This window comes from Vulpes vulpes, chromosome 6 (assembly GCF_048418805.1).
Source record: "Vulpes vulpes isolate BD-2025 chromosome 6, VulVul3, whole genome shotgun sequence".
Classification (NCBI taxonomy): Eukaryota; Metazoa; Chordata; class Mammalia; order Carnivora; family Canidae; genus Vulpes; species Vulpes vulpes.
In genome coordinates, this window is record NC_132785.1 from 33,990,124 (window position 1) to 34,007,679 (window position 17,556).

Here is a 17,556-nt window from a genome sequence, read left to right on the forward strand (position 1 = left end):
AATACATATTCTTTTCAAGTGCACATGGAATATTCTCCAGAATAGATCACAAAAGAAGCTTCAAAAAATTCAAGAAGATGGAAGTTATACTGTGCATCTTTTCTGACCACTACTCTATGAAATTAGACATCTATCAAAGAAAAAAATCTGGGAGTAGCATAAATACATGGAGGTTAAACAACATGCTACTAAACAATGAATGGGTCAACCAGAATATCAAAGAAAAAAAAATTAAAAGTATATGGAAGCAAATGAAAATGAAAGCACAATAGTCCAAAACCTTAGGAATGCAGGAAAAGTGGCTCTGAGAGGGAAGTTTATAGCAATACAGACCTACCTCAAGAAGCAGGAGAAATCTCAAATAAACAATCTCACCCTAAACAGGGGCCAGAAAAAGAAGAGCAAACAAAGAAACAACAACAACAAGAACAAAAACAACAGAAGGAAGGAAATAATAAAGATTAGGGTAGAAAAAAATGATGTAGAAACTAAAAAAAAAAAAAAAAAATGAAAAGACCAGTGAAACCAGGAACTGGTTCTAGGAAAAAAAAAAAATAAAGTTGATAAACATCTATGTAGCCAGACTTAAGAAGGAAAAAAGAGAAAGAGCTTCAATAAGTAAAAACACAAATGAAAGATGAGAAATAAAAACCATCACAGAAATACAAATAATATATGAGAATAATATGAAAAACTAGATGCCAACAATTTAGACAACCTAGAAGAAATGGATAAAATCCTAGAAGCATATACACCACCAAAACTGAAAGAGGAAGAAATAGAAATATGAACAGTCTGATAAGAAGTAAAGAAATTAAATCAGTAATTAAAAAACTCTCAACAATCCAAAGTACAGGACCAGATGGCTTAACAGGCAAATTCTATCAAACATTTAAAGAATTAATTCCTATTCTCAAACTTTCAAAAAATAGTAAAGGAAGAAAAACTTCCAATTAATTCTATGAAGCCAGCATCACCCTGGCACCAAAGCCCAATACAGATTCCATAAAAAAGAGAACTACAGTTCAATATCTTTGGTGAACATAGATGCAAAAATCTTCCAACAAAATACTAACAAACTGAATCCATAATACATTAAAAAAAATCATGCAGTAGGACCAAGTGGGATTTATTCCTGGGTTGTGCGGGTGGTTCAATATTTGCAAATTAATCAATGTGATACATCATGTCAGTAAAAGAAAGGATAAGAACCATATGATCATTTCAACAGATGCAGAAGGAGTATTTGGCAAAGCACAATATCCATTCACTTATATATAAAATGAAATATTGTTTAGCCATAAAAATAATAAGTCTTGCCATTTACAACAACGTTGAGGGAGCTAGAGAGTATAATGCTAAGTGAAATGTCAATCAAAGAGAAACAAAAACCATATGATTTCATTCATATATGCAGTTTAAGAAACAAAACAAATGAGCACAGCGGAGAAAAGAGAGAGAGGAGGAGAGAGAGAGGGAAAAATCAAGAAACAGACTCTTTACTAGAGAGAACAAACTGATGGTTACCAGAGGGGAGGGGGTCAGAAGATGGGTTAAATAGATGATGTAGATTAAGGAGTACACTTACAGTGATGAGCACCAGGTAATGTATGGAATTATGTAATCACTATACTGGATACCTGGAACTAATATAAATAAGACTGTCTGCTAACTAACTGGAATTTTAAAAAATTACACTGGCAGAAATGTGGAAAGTGATTAAGTGCTTAAGAAAACCATATTTATGAAAATAACATTATAAATAAAATTTTGGACCTGTTGATTTGAATTGCCATTTCAAGTGAATATTTTTAGAAGACAATTCAATAGGAGCATATGAACCCTGGCGATAAGATCTGAGGGGGGGTGGGGTCCTTGGGTGGTTCAGTGGTTGAGCATCTGCCTTTTGTTCAGGTATGATCACAGGTTCCTGGGATCAAGACCCACACCAGGCTCTCCACAGGGAGCCTGCTTCTTCCTGTGCCTTTGTCTCTGCCTCTCTCTGTGTCTCTCACGAATAAGTGAATGAAATCTTAAAAAAAAAAAAAAAAAAAAAAAAAAAAGATCTAGGCAGGAAATAAACATTTGAGATTTACAAATGTATGATAACTGAGCACACGTTCATGGATTTGGTGCATTAAGGAGAGGATATTGATTGAAAAACCAAAATACCTAAAACTTTGCATGTGGATTTTCTCCCTTTCAAGTTTGGAAGGAAATGATTAGTGAGAAGATACTGAGAACAAAAGGCAAGCAATGTAGGTGGTAACTTGAAGAGTTTATGTCAGCAGAAAAGAAAAATGAAGCTCTGGCAATGAGGGTCAGGAAAGGAGAAACAACTTTCTCAAGCTGACAGAGTTAATGAAGTGAGATTCAGTGAAGCTGAGATTGAAAGCCAGAAGAACTGTCTTTAGGGGCCTTACTTTGAAAAACGTGCTCACTTTTGTGAATTATTTTCCTATCTACCACTTCCCGGCACTGCCCACACTGCCGGTGAAATGATCAGTAATGAACTGTGTCGTTTGGTACTGATGGTTTCTTTGGGCAAATTATAAAATGCTTCCAATGTCCTTTGTCATTAAAGACTAAAAATCTAAAGAGATGAGTTGATATTTATACAAACTGAAATGGTGGTTCTTTCTTGATGAAATTTGTTGGAGAATAAAATTTGGAAATGAAAACATAGAGATACCACTTTTTATTAAATCAAGCAGTAGAGAGCACATCCTGTATGCCTAGCAGATACTGGAGAACTCATTAATTCTACAGATCATATAATTCATTTTTGTCCATAATTTGATGGATATTTTCATGAACACAATGACCTCTGTAATATTGATAGTAATATTTTGGGGGGTAATTCCTAATTTCCAGCTATTGTGTAAGTGGATTACATTTATTATATCACTTTACCTGTAGGCCTATAATGTTCATAGAATTCTGTGAGCATTAAATAGATAATACATGTACAGATCACAGGTCAGATACTGAATACCAACATAACCATATAAAATACGTATAAACATTAATCGCATCATAAAAAAAGACTTAACTGAACTTAAATACATTAAGTAGCATGCCCAAAATAAAATGAAACTGGGACAAAAGCCTGTGGCTATTTATCACCAAGTGACATTCACATATACTGTCTCACAGATTGCTTTCCATACCAATATTTTTCACAGCCTCCTTTGAGATGTCTATGTACTTTTTTTTTTCAGGAGTTTGAGCGTATTCTGAAAGAAGAATCTACATTTTAAAATGTAGATTTCATTTTACTATTGATTGTAATATTGCTATATATGTGTGTATCAAAATATTACAGAGTTCATTGAGTATCCAATATATTCTATGATTTGTGCTAATAAGAATTTGCATAAATTGTTTCTGCAAAGTGGAAGTTGAGTCAAAAGATCTGAATTTCATTCCTGAATTTCATTCTAACACTCATATTATTTGACTAGCTCTATTTAGGTTCTTTGAGTGCAAGCAAAGAAAAATAACCTTGTTAACTCACACAAAAAGTGAATTACTGGGAAGATTAATGTCATTATACATTTGCCAAAACCCACAGAATGTACATCGAGTGTTAACCCTGATGTATACTCTGAACTTCAGATGATAATGATTTGTCAATATAAGTTCATCAACTGTCACAAATGTACCACTCTGAAGAGGGACACAGAGTGGGGGAAGCGGTCAGGTGGGGAACAGGAACATTATAAGAATTCTCTGTACCTTCCACTTGTTTTTTCTGTGAACCTAAAACTATGCCAAAAAAGCCTATTTTCAAAAATCTCACAAATTATTACCTACTATATTTATTAATAATATATTAACCTGAGAACATTTATTTTTACCTACTAAAAGTTTCCTTATTCCTTATTTCTTCCACCACACTTTAAGAGTAATCACAAAATAGAACATGTAAAAGTGCTTTTGAAATTATTATGTAAATATTGTTTTATTTTTAGGTAAATTACGGAGATTGAGTGAATGTGGAAAATAATCCCAAAGTAAGTGTACACAGGGAAGTAATGGATAGAGTTAAAAATAAAAGAGTAGAGAATTGTGACATTAAATATATCATTTATACCTTTATATTACCCCCTTTTTATTTTTCATATCTCATTTGTTATTTCTCATTCTCAGGATTCCTGTTGATAATAGGAATTATCTGGGTCTTCCAGCACTACAAGGTATAATATTTATGAAAACATTATTTTTGTGCAATTCATTAAATAATACTTGAATTCTACATTTGATAGGTTAGAAGGAGACATGGTTTCCTATATCAAAGATTCTCAGTGAATATTTATTTGAGGTGAGAACCACAGAACGGGTATGTCTGCCTCGCCCAGTCCAGGAGGGCACTGCCTTTTACCAAAGGTCCTTTCCAGGATGCCTGTGAATTCAATGATGCTTCTTTGAAGCTTACTTTTACCATTCCCTTCTCCTTGCAGGGAGACCTAGAAATATGCTGGCCACATACAAACCATTACTTAATGGAAAGAGGTTTTCTTCTGGAATTAATTAGATGTTGAGCCCAGCAAAGAAAATTTATGTACCGGTAGCAGTTCCACTTCCTTTGAAAAAGGAGCGAGAATTGAATAGATTAAGGTGAAAAATGGATCCCTGATACTAAACATTGGAAGAGAGAGAACACATAAAGAACAAATTATTTTTTACAAGAAACTCTTGAATGGAAAATTGTCCTCACAAATGGGTATTCAGTCTCCACTTTATCATTGCTCAAGATCAACACATGGGACATAGGCTATTTAAAAACATGGGTTTGTTCAAAGTACAATTGTGTGTTGTCAAGTACTTTTTAATACAAGATAAAAAGTATGGCTGTGAGCAGCATGCTAATTTCAATAGGAAAAATCTTTGTCTTATCAAGATCAAATTAAATTTAAAATACATTATAACAAGTGATAATTTACAAATGACAGCCTCAGCTATAATACATGTGGTAAGAGTTGATAGCAAGAGATTGTTGGTGATGTTCTTTGATTAAATAGCTGGAGCTCAATTTCTTTTAGAAAAAAATGCAGAACAATATGGTTCTCATCAGCCATAGAGCATGGTGTTCTGGGACATTTTGTGTGATTTATGCAATTTATACTAGGCAGAGCTCTTACAGCATCAAGCCCCTAACCACCAGAGTGTAAAACTAAATTATTATTTCAATGGGGATATGAGAGAACATTTTAAAACATTCAGTAATGCTATAGTCCAAATGCTTTTCATGGCTTGCCATATTCCACTTATTCTAATTCAGAATGCTGCTATTAAATTAACATTTAATTATTATGGCATTGTGACTACTTGTAACAGACAACTAAACACTGTGAGCTAATTCATAATGTGCAAAGCACACAAGCCATTTTCTCAAAATAGACATTGTTATGCTTTCACTGTCAAGAGTAGGAATTGCAAGTCACAAATAAGAATATTTTCCTCAACAGTATAATACAATCTTTAGTTTTCCTCATTTTTATTTTGAAAATAGCATAACTGAATTATTACACATTGTCATGCTCTGATAAGACAGAGAAATAAATAGGAGCAAGCATCTTTAAATTGGTGTTGGTGGCTAGATTTACAGAAACAATACACCGTAGGGCTGTTCTCAATTGCATACTTGTATATCATGGAAACCCAGTAATGAAGAGTAATATATGGTTATACATATTTGTATAACAAATCACTGAGCTACAGTGATTCCCCAAGTATTTTTCACTGGCAATATAGTAGTTATATATGCCACAAATAAACAATGGGTGTTTAATAAACACTTCATAGTTAGGTGCCAGTAATGAACTCAGCTTCTATATGAAAGTAATGTGACAAAAGGACCTAGTGATTATAATCAAAATCTACATTAGTTTCCTATTGCCACAGGAATGAATAACAATAAATTTTGTTATTTAAAACCATGTGAATTTTTTATTATACAGTTTTTGAGGTCAGAAGTTCAAAATAGGCCATGGAAGGGTAATATCAAGATGTCTAAAGAGAAGTGTTCCTTTCCTTCCAGGAGAGAATTTGTTCCTTGCCTTTCCCAGATTCTAGAGGCTGTACACATACCTTGGGTTGTGGTACCCTTCCAGCAAAATGGCATCACTCTGATTCCAATAACAATACATATAATGTGATATACAATTAATAAGAGAGTGACTTCCCATAAGGTAACTGTTATAGAAATATTCTTTCCACTTACCATTTAATTCTGAATGCTTAGGAGGATATAGTGTCATCTAAACAAAGATAATACACCAGAGATAAACAAAATCTTTCTAACCAGAGAAACAGTACAATGTAAAATTAGGAGAGTATGAGGTACATTAATTAAATATCTTGGCTAGTTTAGGAAAATTATTTCCAATATGAATAGTATCTGCTAAGTGATGTGTCAATATCATGTGATCTAAGACACATATCTAATACAATCATAAGTTTTTAAATTAATAATATTGACATTTAAACATAATTGGGCCAATTTTTCCAAGTCTTTTTTGTAAATGGTTTTAATGTATTTTTGTACTTATTCATCTACTGGCTTAAAAAAAATAAACTGGATGTATTGGCAGCAAATAGCATAAGTTATTTATGACATTCAGCATAATTACTGCTATACTCAAATGTACTAGATTAAAAACATATGAAAACAAATTAAAAATATACAAAAAAGTTTACAAATATTCACATATGAACTTAGCTAAGTAATAGCTTTTCTGTTTGTATCCCACCTTTCAATTTTAACTCTGGTGTCATTACCTCCCATACTTTTTCCTATATCCACTGATGCATCTTCATGCATTTCTATTAGATAAATTGTTTTTTTAAGATACTATATATACACACATATGCATACATACTTTAGGTCAGCATATTATGAGCTTTTTGATAACAGGGATTTTTACTTGCTCATTTTTGTTTCATCAGTGCATTCTCTGAGGGTTGGAACATACGTGGTAGATACCCTGTCATGTTTGCTGAGAGATTGACAGAACCAATAATAAGTAATGAAAGTAAAATTGGTCTTTCAATGATATTTCAAATGATCTTATATGGTATTCTAGTGGTTTAAATGGTGGCCACCAACAAGATGTGTCTATGTCCAATGCCCTGTGAACCCCTAAACCTTTATTTGGAAAATGAGTATTTGCAGGTATAATTAAGGATCTTGAGGGGAGATCATCCTGGATACTTGCTAGGCCTTAAATATAATGACAAATGTTCCTCTAAGAGACAGAAGAGGATTGAAACACCCAGAGAAAAAGATGATGTGAAGAGGAGGCAGAGATTGGAATGATATGGCTACAAGCCAAGGAAACTAAGAAATGGTGATAATCACCTGAAGCTGGAAAAGTAAAGGAAGGATTCTCCACTGGGAGGTTCCACGGTGAGTGCTGCACTATTGACACTTTGATTTTGGAATTCTGGCCTTGAGAACTGTGGGAAAATAAATTTCTGTTGATTTAGGCCACTAAGTTTGTGGTAAGTTGTTATGGCAACTCTAGGAAATTTATGCAAGTACTATGGGAAAATGTAAAAGAAATAGAAAACCAACTTTCCTACCTTCCTTAGCCCTATTTAAGAGCAGCTATCCACTTCTTCCCAAACACAGACATACATACACCCTTCAGAAGACATCCACATTATCAAAAGTTGAAAGTGAATATATAGAGCTTATGTTAAATAAGTAGAGTCAATTTCAAAACTTTTACCTCTAGTTACACTGGATTAGTGAACTTAGAATGTACATGGGACCATCACAGTAATAAGTACAGGTTAATTCATATATTTTATCATCAGATCTATTTATGTAAGTTGGTTTTAGTTGATTGTCAGTATCAATATTTCACAAATCTTCAAAACATACAGAAAATACTTTAGAAAAGTTTGGCTAAGTTTTGATTGATTAAGAATGAGTATTTAGGTGTAGAACTGGACTTTTTCCATGCTTTGTGGCTGATGGCAGAATTTTGAATACCCATTAGTAAAGAGAGGTAGGTGCCACATTGGTTCCAGCTTCCTTCAGACTCAGAAACTTATTAACCCAGATAGTAATCATTTGTATCAGTATTAAGGCATGGAGACAGCTAGGAATCTGCATATCTGGCAATGGCAGCAGTAGGGGAAATGTCTGGAGACTACAAACTGCATTGTCTATGTCAAATGGTTTAAGCAGAGGAGATCTTCCAGAGTTTACAGTGTGCGTTTTCATCGTTGTTCTTTGAAGTGACGTCCAGGTCTCTGACTTTCCTTTTAGTAATTTATTTTTCTCCTTAAACCTGGAGTTTTCTTTTCTACTCATTCAAATTACAAATTAGAAAAAAAAAATGAGAAGTTGAGGAATTGAAAAAAGCCAAGCATGAAAAACAGGTCTAGATTGGATAGAGGATATTACAAATAAGTGATGTTTTGACATTTTTATATGAATACATTTGAAAATATAAATAAAATGTCTCCTCACTTCCCCAGATCCCCTATATCCAGCTGGATTACTTGATGGCATTATTATTCCTTTTTTAATTTGTCTGTAGCCCCCTTTCTTTCCTTCTTCTTCTAACTCACTGTTGCGATAGTCTTCCCATTGATTTCTTGGCATTCAATCTCTTCTGAACTCTCTACATGAAAAAAACAAAGAGTATTTCTAAATAACCACTTGTTTATGTCCTCCATATTACTGAATAAATTTCCCTAATCCAAATGGGTGAATTAATGAAAAGATGAATGAATGGGTTATTATTGCTACTGCAGTGGGTCTTACAGAGTTCAATATATTCTGGGAGCAAAACAAAGGAATAATTTGGATAGACATAAAAAAATAAGATTTTGCTTTCTATCAACCACAAGTTTATTAACAGATGTGACAAAGCACCTCACTTTATTAAATTGTATGAATATCATGTTTCATCTTTGTGTTCTATATAGTGGAAAATAAAGTGTTTCTACTAACCAAAATTGTCTTTGTTGTGTTTTAGTGTAAACTGTTTATCCCTGAAAATTATATAATACTTAATTATCTTTGCATTTATAGCTATTTTTGCAGTCAAATATACATACAAAACAGTATTTTTCTCTACTAAAGGAATTATTATTTTTGTTTTAATGCATTAGAATGCGAAAGCAATAAAATGTACTCTTGACATTACTAATGCAGATTGTGTGCCTTTAAAATGAATCTAAATGATAAATAGAATTCTAGAATGCTTGAAAACATAACTATGCTTAGATGATAAAAAGCTTTTTTGTTTCAACCATAATGAGATTCCTGTTTTAGTGTAATATGTAAAGCAGGCATATACAAAAGCTTGGATAGAACTTGCCAAAATAAAAAAGTTCAATTCCTGAACAGCATTTCAAAAACCTGTGTATTGTAGCATTATGTTACTACATTCAAAACATTCACCTCTCCATATTATGATTCTAAAGCACTTGCTGAAAATTTTTCATGAACTCCTTTTGAAAATATCTTTTAATTTCTAAGGTTTATGAATTAACTTCCTTTATACTCCCATAAAAGCAGAGAGAGCACCACCAATTAAGTCTTGTTTGAACATCTCAGCCATATAAATATGCTTACAGCATTCACTAATCCTACCATTTGCTCACTTTGGGTATATCACATACAATATTGTATAGCAATATTATAGCATATAGATTTAAAAAGTTGTATTTCCCTAAAAACCTATATGCTAAACTTCAGAAAAATAACACTAGTCTAAAATTCTTGATCCCATGCAAAAAATCTATTGATTGTTAAAGTAAATAAAACTTTATTGAGTCAGAACTAGTAGTTTTGGTATTTTTTTTTCTTATTTACCCTGCAACTTTATATCAATATCAATATCCCTCCAGCTATAAAAACTAATGATTCATGTTTAAGATACCCCTCTAGAGTAATAGAATGAGGGAAGTTAGTATTTGTACTCTAATCCCATGCTTTTCAGACAAAATGCACACCCACATGATTGAAAAATTTATTTACCTCAGAATGATATTATCCATATTTCAAGCTGCAAAGCTTCTTCATGGCTGAGAATATAATCTTAAAAACCAAGATCCACATATCTAGTAACTGATCTTTTTTTTACCCCTAGGTCTGCATTTGGGAGACTTCATTCTCTACTTCAACCTGAAATTTTAAATTTCTTATCTGAGAAAGAAAAGAAAGTCCATAATATAAAATAGCCTCACTTACTTAATTTCCATGGGAATTTAAGTATAATTTTAATCTTATTTTAAGTAAGAATTTTAAAAAATGTTTGCTTGGATTTAGTCATTCATTACTTTAAAAATTATGTGTTCAATAAATATTTGTTAAGTTTTGATTGATGAATTAGCATTTCTAGTATTCCTATATGTTTACTATTACTATATATGATCAGTAAAGACCAAATATTACTTGCCACCATAATTGCTGATAGTAAAGTTCTATTAATTGGTTCGTACACTTAACAGAAAACTTCTGTTCAATTTTCTTAGGACATTTGGATTTGTAGTTCACTAAAGATGGGTTATTCATCAGTTGAATTAAAAAATTTATGTGAAAATTGGGAGAACCTTTAACTAAATATAATAATTTTAAGAATAAAATCAAAGTGACATATGATATCTCAGTAAGTTAACTTAATTTTCCTTTCTTTCCTTTGCAAACTAACTAAAAAGTGCAACTTTGCCAGATATTAGTTTGGAAAGGATTACTCTGTTTTTATGTAATTGTAACTCCAAAGTTATTCTAACATAAATTGGTCAGACACTACAATTTTACAGTAAAATAAAACAGACAGGAAAATCCAAAAGAATAAAAAAATGTGAAAGAAACTTTAGCTATTAATTTTATCCTTTTTTAGTATTCCCTGTCAATTTACCTTCATATTAAAGAACAAATCCTTTTTAATAGAAATATATGATAGGGAGACACAATTTCAGATATTTAATCTTTAGGAATTCAGTCAATGACTCTAGTCACGATGTTTAGATTCTGATATTTACTGGTAAAATGTTTTGATAAATATTAAAATATTAAAAGGCAGAAATGAAAATTATGAGTAATTTTTAAAATAAAAGCATCTAATGCAATCAGGAAACTTGACTTGTAGAAGCAATGATACCACCAGTAGCCATAAGCCATTGAGTTTTTCCCTTTACATGCATGACCTTATGTAAAGAATTTGTGATGGAAACATTTCTAAGTTTCCTTCTGTTTCTAAAACTTTATTATGCAATGGTACTTAAAATTGTGTGCACTTAGTTCAATAGAAAAGCACAAAACTTGATTTCAGGGTGACTTCGCTGGAGTGCTAGTTCTTTCCATAGCTACACATTTAACCCTTAATAAAAGATGCAATTATATTGAACCTACATCTATATAGAAGATGAGTTGAGAAAAATTAGGTTAAGAATATATAAAACTGTGTTTTCTTCAAGAGTAAATAAAATGAGTAGGAAAAAGTGCTTACTCTTCATTAATTTCTCAACAGTGTTGAGCTCCTGTGTTCCAGGAATATGACTGAAAAACATCATTATATCTGAGCTATTTCCACATAATCAGTTACTCTCTGACTGTTACAATGTACATCCTATTGGACTACCACTTATAAATATTTCTGAAGTATTTTAAAATCCAAATTGTGCTTAAATCAGCATTATGTAAATCATATTAGTCATAAGTTTGATGTACTAGACCTAATTTATAATGTTCATCAAAACAAAAGCATCACTATTAAAATAAAACAAAAATTTCAAGTTTAAAAAAATCAGCTGGTTGAAGTGATAGATGAATGACAGATATTAAGTTGGATATATAACAATTTTAAAGGTTTGTTCATTTTTCTAGAAATGTCATATTAAAATAAATGCCAAATTCAAAATTAAAAAGGAAAACATAGACATTATTGAAATAGTACTGTCTACAAAATGGAATGTAATTTTCCTTAGAAATGTTCCTTATTTCTGCTCCTACACTTGTGGTAAATGTCTTTAATTTTGTTGGTTAGTAATGATATCAATTAATAGTCTAATTATTAGGTAAATATACATTTACCACAAACGTATGTCAAAATAACTAATTTCTTAAATATGTTTCTATTTTCTCATGCTTTCTGATTTATGTGTCATTAGCATTCCTGTAAATATTATGATTTGTAAATAGTAACTGATAGTGCATAATGTATACCTAATACTTAAATGGAAGTGCTGTTTTTTCAAAGAATATGTATTCTAAAAGGAAAAAAATAAAGCATTTTGTATATATATTTAAACTAAATTAAAATTATATATACACATATATATTTTTTTTTATACACATATATTTTTAAGATTTATTTATTTTAGAGAAAGACAGAGAGAATGCTGGGGCTGGGGAGAAGGGTAGAGTCTTAAGTAGATTCTGCATTGAGCACAGAGCCTTTCTTGGGGATTGTTCTCATAATCCTGAGATCACAACCTGAATTGAAACCAGAAGTGGGTGCTTAACCGACTGCACCACCCAGGTCCCCCATGCATTGCATTCTCTATGAAAAATTCTAAATAAAGATCACTGTAGTTAAATCACTCTAGAAACAAGGCTGAAGGCAAATTAAGAGCATTAATGTAATGAATTAGTTTACAATACAGCTTTGCATATCAAAGTCAGACCAATATTAACAACAGCCTTTTAATATACACAGGGTATGCAAATCCTTAAATTACTGACTACCAGCACTAATACTTCCCTATTGTTTTTGATGATAGCTATTTCAAGTAAAGGTATTTTGGCTTCAAGTTTAGAATTGTTTTCATGCTCAATCCTGTCCTTTTAATAAAAATTTAGATAACGTTTGCAAAGTATGAAGATGTGGCAAGCACTGTCCCAAGAAATTCACATTTATTACAAAGTTTTATCCTAAATCTATAACATAGAAATCGAATTTCAAATTTATGATAAGAAAATAGGATATAGAAACATTAAGCAACCTGGCCATGATCATACCCATGTCTAAAAAATGGCAGAGGTCGAATACTAACCCAAGATTTATGTCTGCATAGTCCAGATTTTTAACTATGATTTCGTATTACCTTTCTTAATGATACTTACATTCTCTTTTATGTTTATTATTGATGGAAAATTATGTTAAGAAAAAACATCTCCTCAAGTCTCTTCTTATGCAAGTATTTTTGTAAATACACAATAGGATTCAAAAATTTAATGTGTTGCAAAAATGAACTATTGGGACTTCATCAAGATAAGAAGCTTTTGCACAGCAAAAGATACAGTCAACAAAACTCAAAGACAACCTACAGAATGGGAGAAGATATTTGCAAATGACGTATCAGATAAAGGGCTAGTTTCCAAAATCTATAAAGAACTTATTAAACTCAACACCAAAGAAACAAACAACCCAATCATGAAATGGGCAAAAGACATGAAGAGAAATCTCACAGAGGAAGACATGGACATGGCCAACATGCACATGAGAAAATGCTCTGCATCACTTGCCATCAGGGAAATACAAATCAAAACCACAATGAGATACCACCTCACACCAGTGAGAATGGGGAAAATTAACAAGGCAGGAAACAACAAATGTTGGAGAGGATGCGGAGAAAAGGGAACCCTCTTACACTGTTGGTGGGAATGTGAACTGGTGCAGCCACTCTGGAAAACTGTGTGGAGGTTCCTCAAAGAGTTAAAAATAGACCTGCCCTACGACCCAGCAATTGCACTGTTGGGGATTTACCCCAAAGATTCAGATGCAATGAAACGCCGGGACACCTGCACCCCGATGTTTCTAGCAGCAATGGCCACAATAGCCAAACTGTGGAAGGAGCCTCGGTGTCCATCGAAAGATGAATGGATAAAGAAGATGTGGTTTATGTATACAATGGAATATTACTCAGCAATTAGAAACGACAAATACCCACCATTTGCTTCAACATGGATGGAACTGGAGGGTATTATGCTGAGTGAAATAAGTCAATCGTAGAAGGACAAACAGTGTATGTTCTTATTCATTTGGAGAATATAAAAAATAGTGAAAGGGAATATAAAGGAAGGGAAAAGAAATGTTGGGAAATATCAGGAAGGGAGACAGAACATAAAGACTCCTAACTCTGGGAAACGAACTAGGGGTGGTGGAAGGGGAGGAGGGGTGGAGGGGAATGGGTGACGGGCACTGAGGTGGACACTTGACGGGATGAGCACTGGGTGTTTCTCTGTATGTTGGTAAATTGAACACCAATAAAAATTAATTAAAAAAAAATTTAATGTGTTTTTGTTCATTAGATTTACAAAACCAAACTATGCATAGGATGTTGAAATATATTGTATTATTTCTATAATGATGAAAAACAACTAAGTTTCTAAACAAGAAGTATATTGACAGTTTAAGTATTTTTGCCAACCTCAAATCACTTACAGTTTATGCACAATACTTACATAAATGTGACCCCAGATTGGCTCTCTGGACTACTTCATTACCAATACTGAAATTCCATGAGTCACAATCCCCCATAAATGACATTTCCATAAAATGTGGCATACAACTGAATATTCTCAATTCCCCAATTAAACCTTATGTTATATTTCAACATAAAAAGCATGTCTATCCACATCATTTAAAGATGATATAACTGCTTGGTAAGTGATCCAAGTACTTGTAAAGGTTTTAAAATAACAAAATGATTTTTATCTTTAATAACATTATTAATATAAATAGTAACCCTTACACATTTCAAAATTATTCATAAAAATAAAATTTATTCAATGTCTGCTTACTTGGCAAATTTAACCATCGCTAAAGACTGAACCTATGGAAATGTTACCCTTTAAGGAGTTAATAAAGAAGGTTGAGAGTGGTCAGGAAGTTGAAAATAAACAGCAGCATGCTTAACTGGAAGTAGGAATGCAGAGCATTTCTAGGAGTAGGCTGACTTACAGCATCAACCACTGGCAAGAAGTCAAGTAGGGCAATAAATCACAAATTGCATTGTATTTGTTTATTTGGAACACAAGTCATGTATTAGAACCAGAAGCACTCTGTGTCTATAGAGAAATGTTAATGCTGGAAAACTCTCTTAAATAAGCACAGCATATAATGACTTTCTGATATAAAATTGTGGGGATAAGAATTAGGAAAATGGAATGAGCTTGACCTTATAGGTCTCAAATAGATCGACATTTAATTCCTATGTCCACTATGTATTTTAGGGGAAACATTCAACTTCTCAAATCTCTGTTTGCTTATGTATTAAAAAAAAGGTAAAATACTAACAGTGCAGAGTTAAACTATTAAATAAAGTATCCACTGCAAAACAATGCCTGGACAGTAAGAACCCAATCTTTCTCTACTTACTGAAAATAGAATACCCAAATTACTATCTTCCTATCCTATTTTAGAAATAGGCAGAGCAAATATATAGGATTCTTGATTTCTCATGTAGTGCAGTGCTCACAATTTTTATCAAAGCACCTTAATCTAAATTTTACTTACTTTTCCAACATCTGTGTGTGGGGGAAACCCAGGATTGATCTCAAAATCTTGTTGTAAGTATTATGTTAATGCAGTCTGAGTGCTTAAAAGAGTTTGAAACAGTTAATACCACGCAATTAAATTCTGCTGCTGCTGATAAAATGATGATAAATAACAATTTTGTTATAATGTTAGTATGAGAATGAAGTATATATTTTTATTAAAAAGGCAGGGTTTTCTTTTCCTTCTTCTGTGTCAAATGAGCCTTCTCATCAATTTAGTGAATGCTCTTAAATAAATGCTACAAAATGCAATGAGAAATTCTAAGAATACCACAGCTTTTTTATTATAATAAAATATTAGTATTTACATTACTAAAATGTCTTCCCTTAATTTTCCCATTGACCTTAAGTTGGAAAATATGCTTTCATGAAACATATATAATTTTATAGTCTTGATTTAATCAATTCTGGCTTTACAAGTTAGAGAAATAATTAAATTATTTTAGGAATTGGATTTATAATACTCAACACATAATATATCCTCATTGGAAAAGAAGGAAGTTACAAGATGGAGAAGGATTCTACAATAATCTGAGCCTGAAACAACAATTTATATTTGACCTATTATTCTGACATTGAGGTTATATTGAGTCACTATTAATCATGTACAATAAAACAGATAAGAGTGGTTTGGTTTAGAATTTCCAGAGTCTACTTTTAGTAATGAAAACTAATAAAAATAAATTGAATTAAGTTTTGTACTCAACATTTTAATGTTTTTATTTTAGATTAATGTTTAATTTCCTTTTTTAATATATACACACATATGTACTTAAGTATGATTCTTACCTCTTTTCTTTATCAGCTACCATTTCTTAAGTTATGTCAATGATGTTCTACTTCATGACACCAGTACTGTCATAAATATGGGTAAAGGTGTCCCTGCAGTCACATAATGGAAACAGGCTTCAGTTTCCAGTGGAGGTATTCACTGCCCCTAAAGTGTTTCTTTCCCTTTTTAGATTTTCACTTCTACAGCTTTAGCAGAATTCAAGTGAACTATAAGAACAATATTTCAAATCATTACAGCTTCCTTTCAGATTGAAATGCTGCTCTACTTCCCTTCTGATCAGATCACTCCTAGTTTATGTATCCAGTTAAAAGCTGAACACCAAGTTCGGGAAATATACTGCATACTCTCTCCATGTCTTCACCCTTGCAAGAGAGCTATAATTTGCACAACAAGTTACACTATAAATCCTAACATCTAATCTCATTGAGTAGCTGAATGTATCAAATGAAAATTGATTGCAACTGGTTTCCAAGGGAATTCAATCTCAATATTGAGGAGCATTTCTAGTAAGCCAGACAATCGCAATATTTTTAGTCTCTCAAATTCATGAAACATAAAGAAGTCTTTTTTTTTTTGTATGATTTTTATCCTTTGAATTTTTTTCCTACTAACGTGTCATGTATTAACTTAAAAACACATACCAGAATCGGATTTAAGTACTCATTAATGTTCACTCTAAGATATTTGATATTTAATGTTGGTATATTTTTTCTTAATGTTCTTAAAAAATTAAGTGATTTGTTGTCCATCCTATTATTCCTTCTTAATATTTCCCACTTCTTAAATGAAATGGTTTCATTTTACTTTTAGTTATTCAGTCTAAGTAACAGTAAAAGTAAATATTGCCTTACAAAATAAATATGTAATGAGTAATGTCATCATGATAAAGATACACAATAGATATAAGGATTTTGAAAATATTCTTTTTTCTTTGCAATACACATACAAAACTTCAAATTCCTAAACCAAGCTTCCTAAAAGAAGGTTGGGACACTATAAAATACATTCCTTGAAAGTGCTTGTAATTTAAAATTAGTAATATTTTTGAACCAGACTTCCCATATTAAGATAATTACAAATTAGATTCTCTGCTTATGATATCTATCTTTGTTTATGTATGTATTTATTTATTTATAGGATAAATACCCAAGCACTATGAATTCTATCTTGTTAGAACTAATTATTATCTCTTTTTTAATTAAAATCTTCTCCACAGGAAAAAAAAAATAAGACT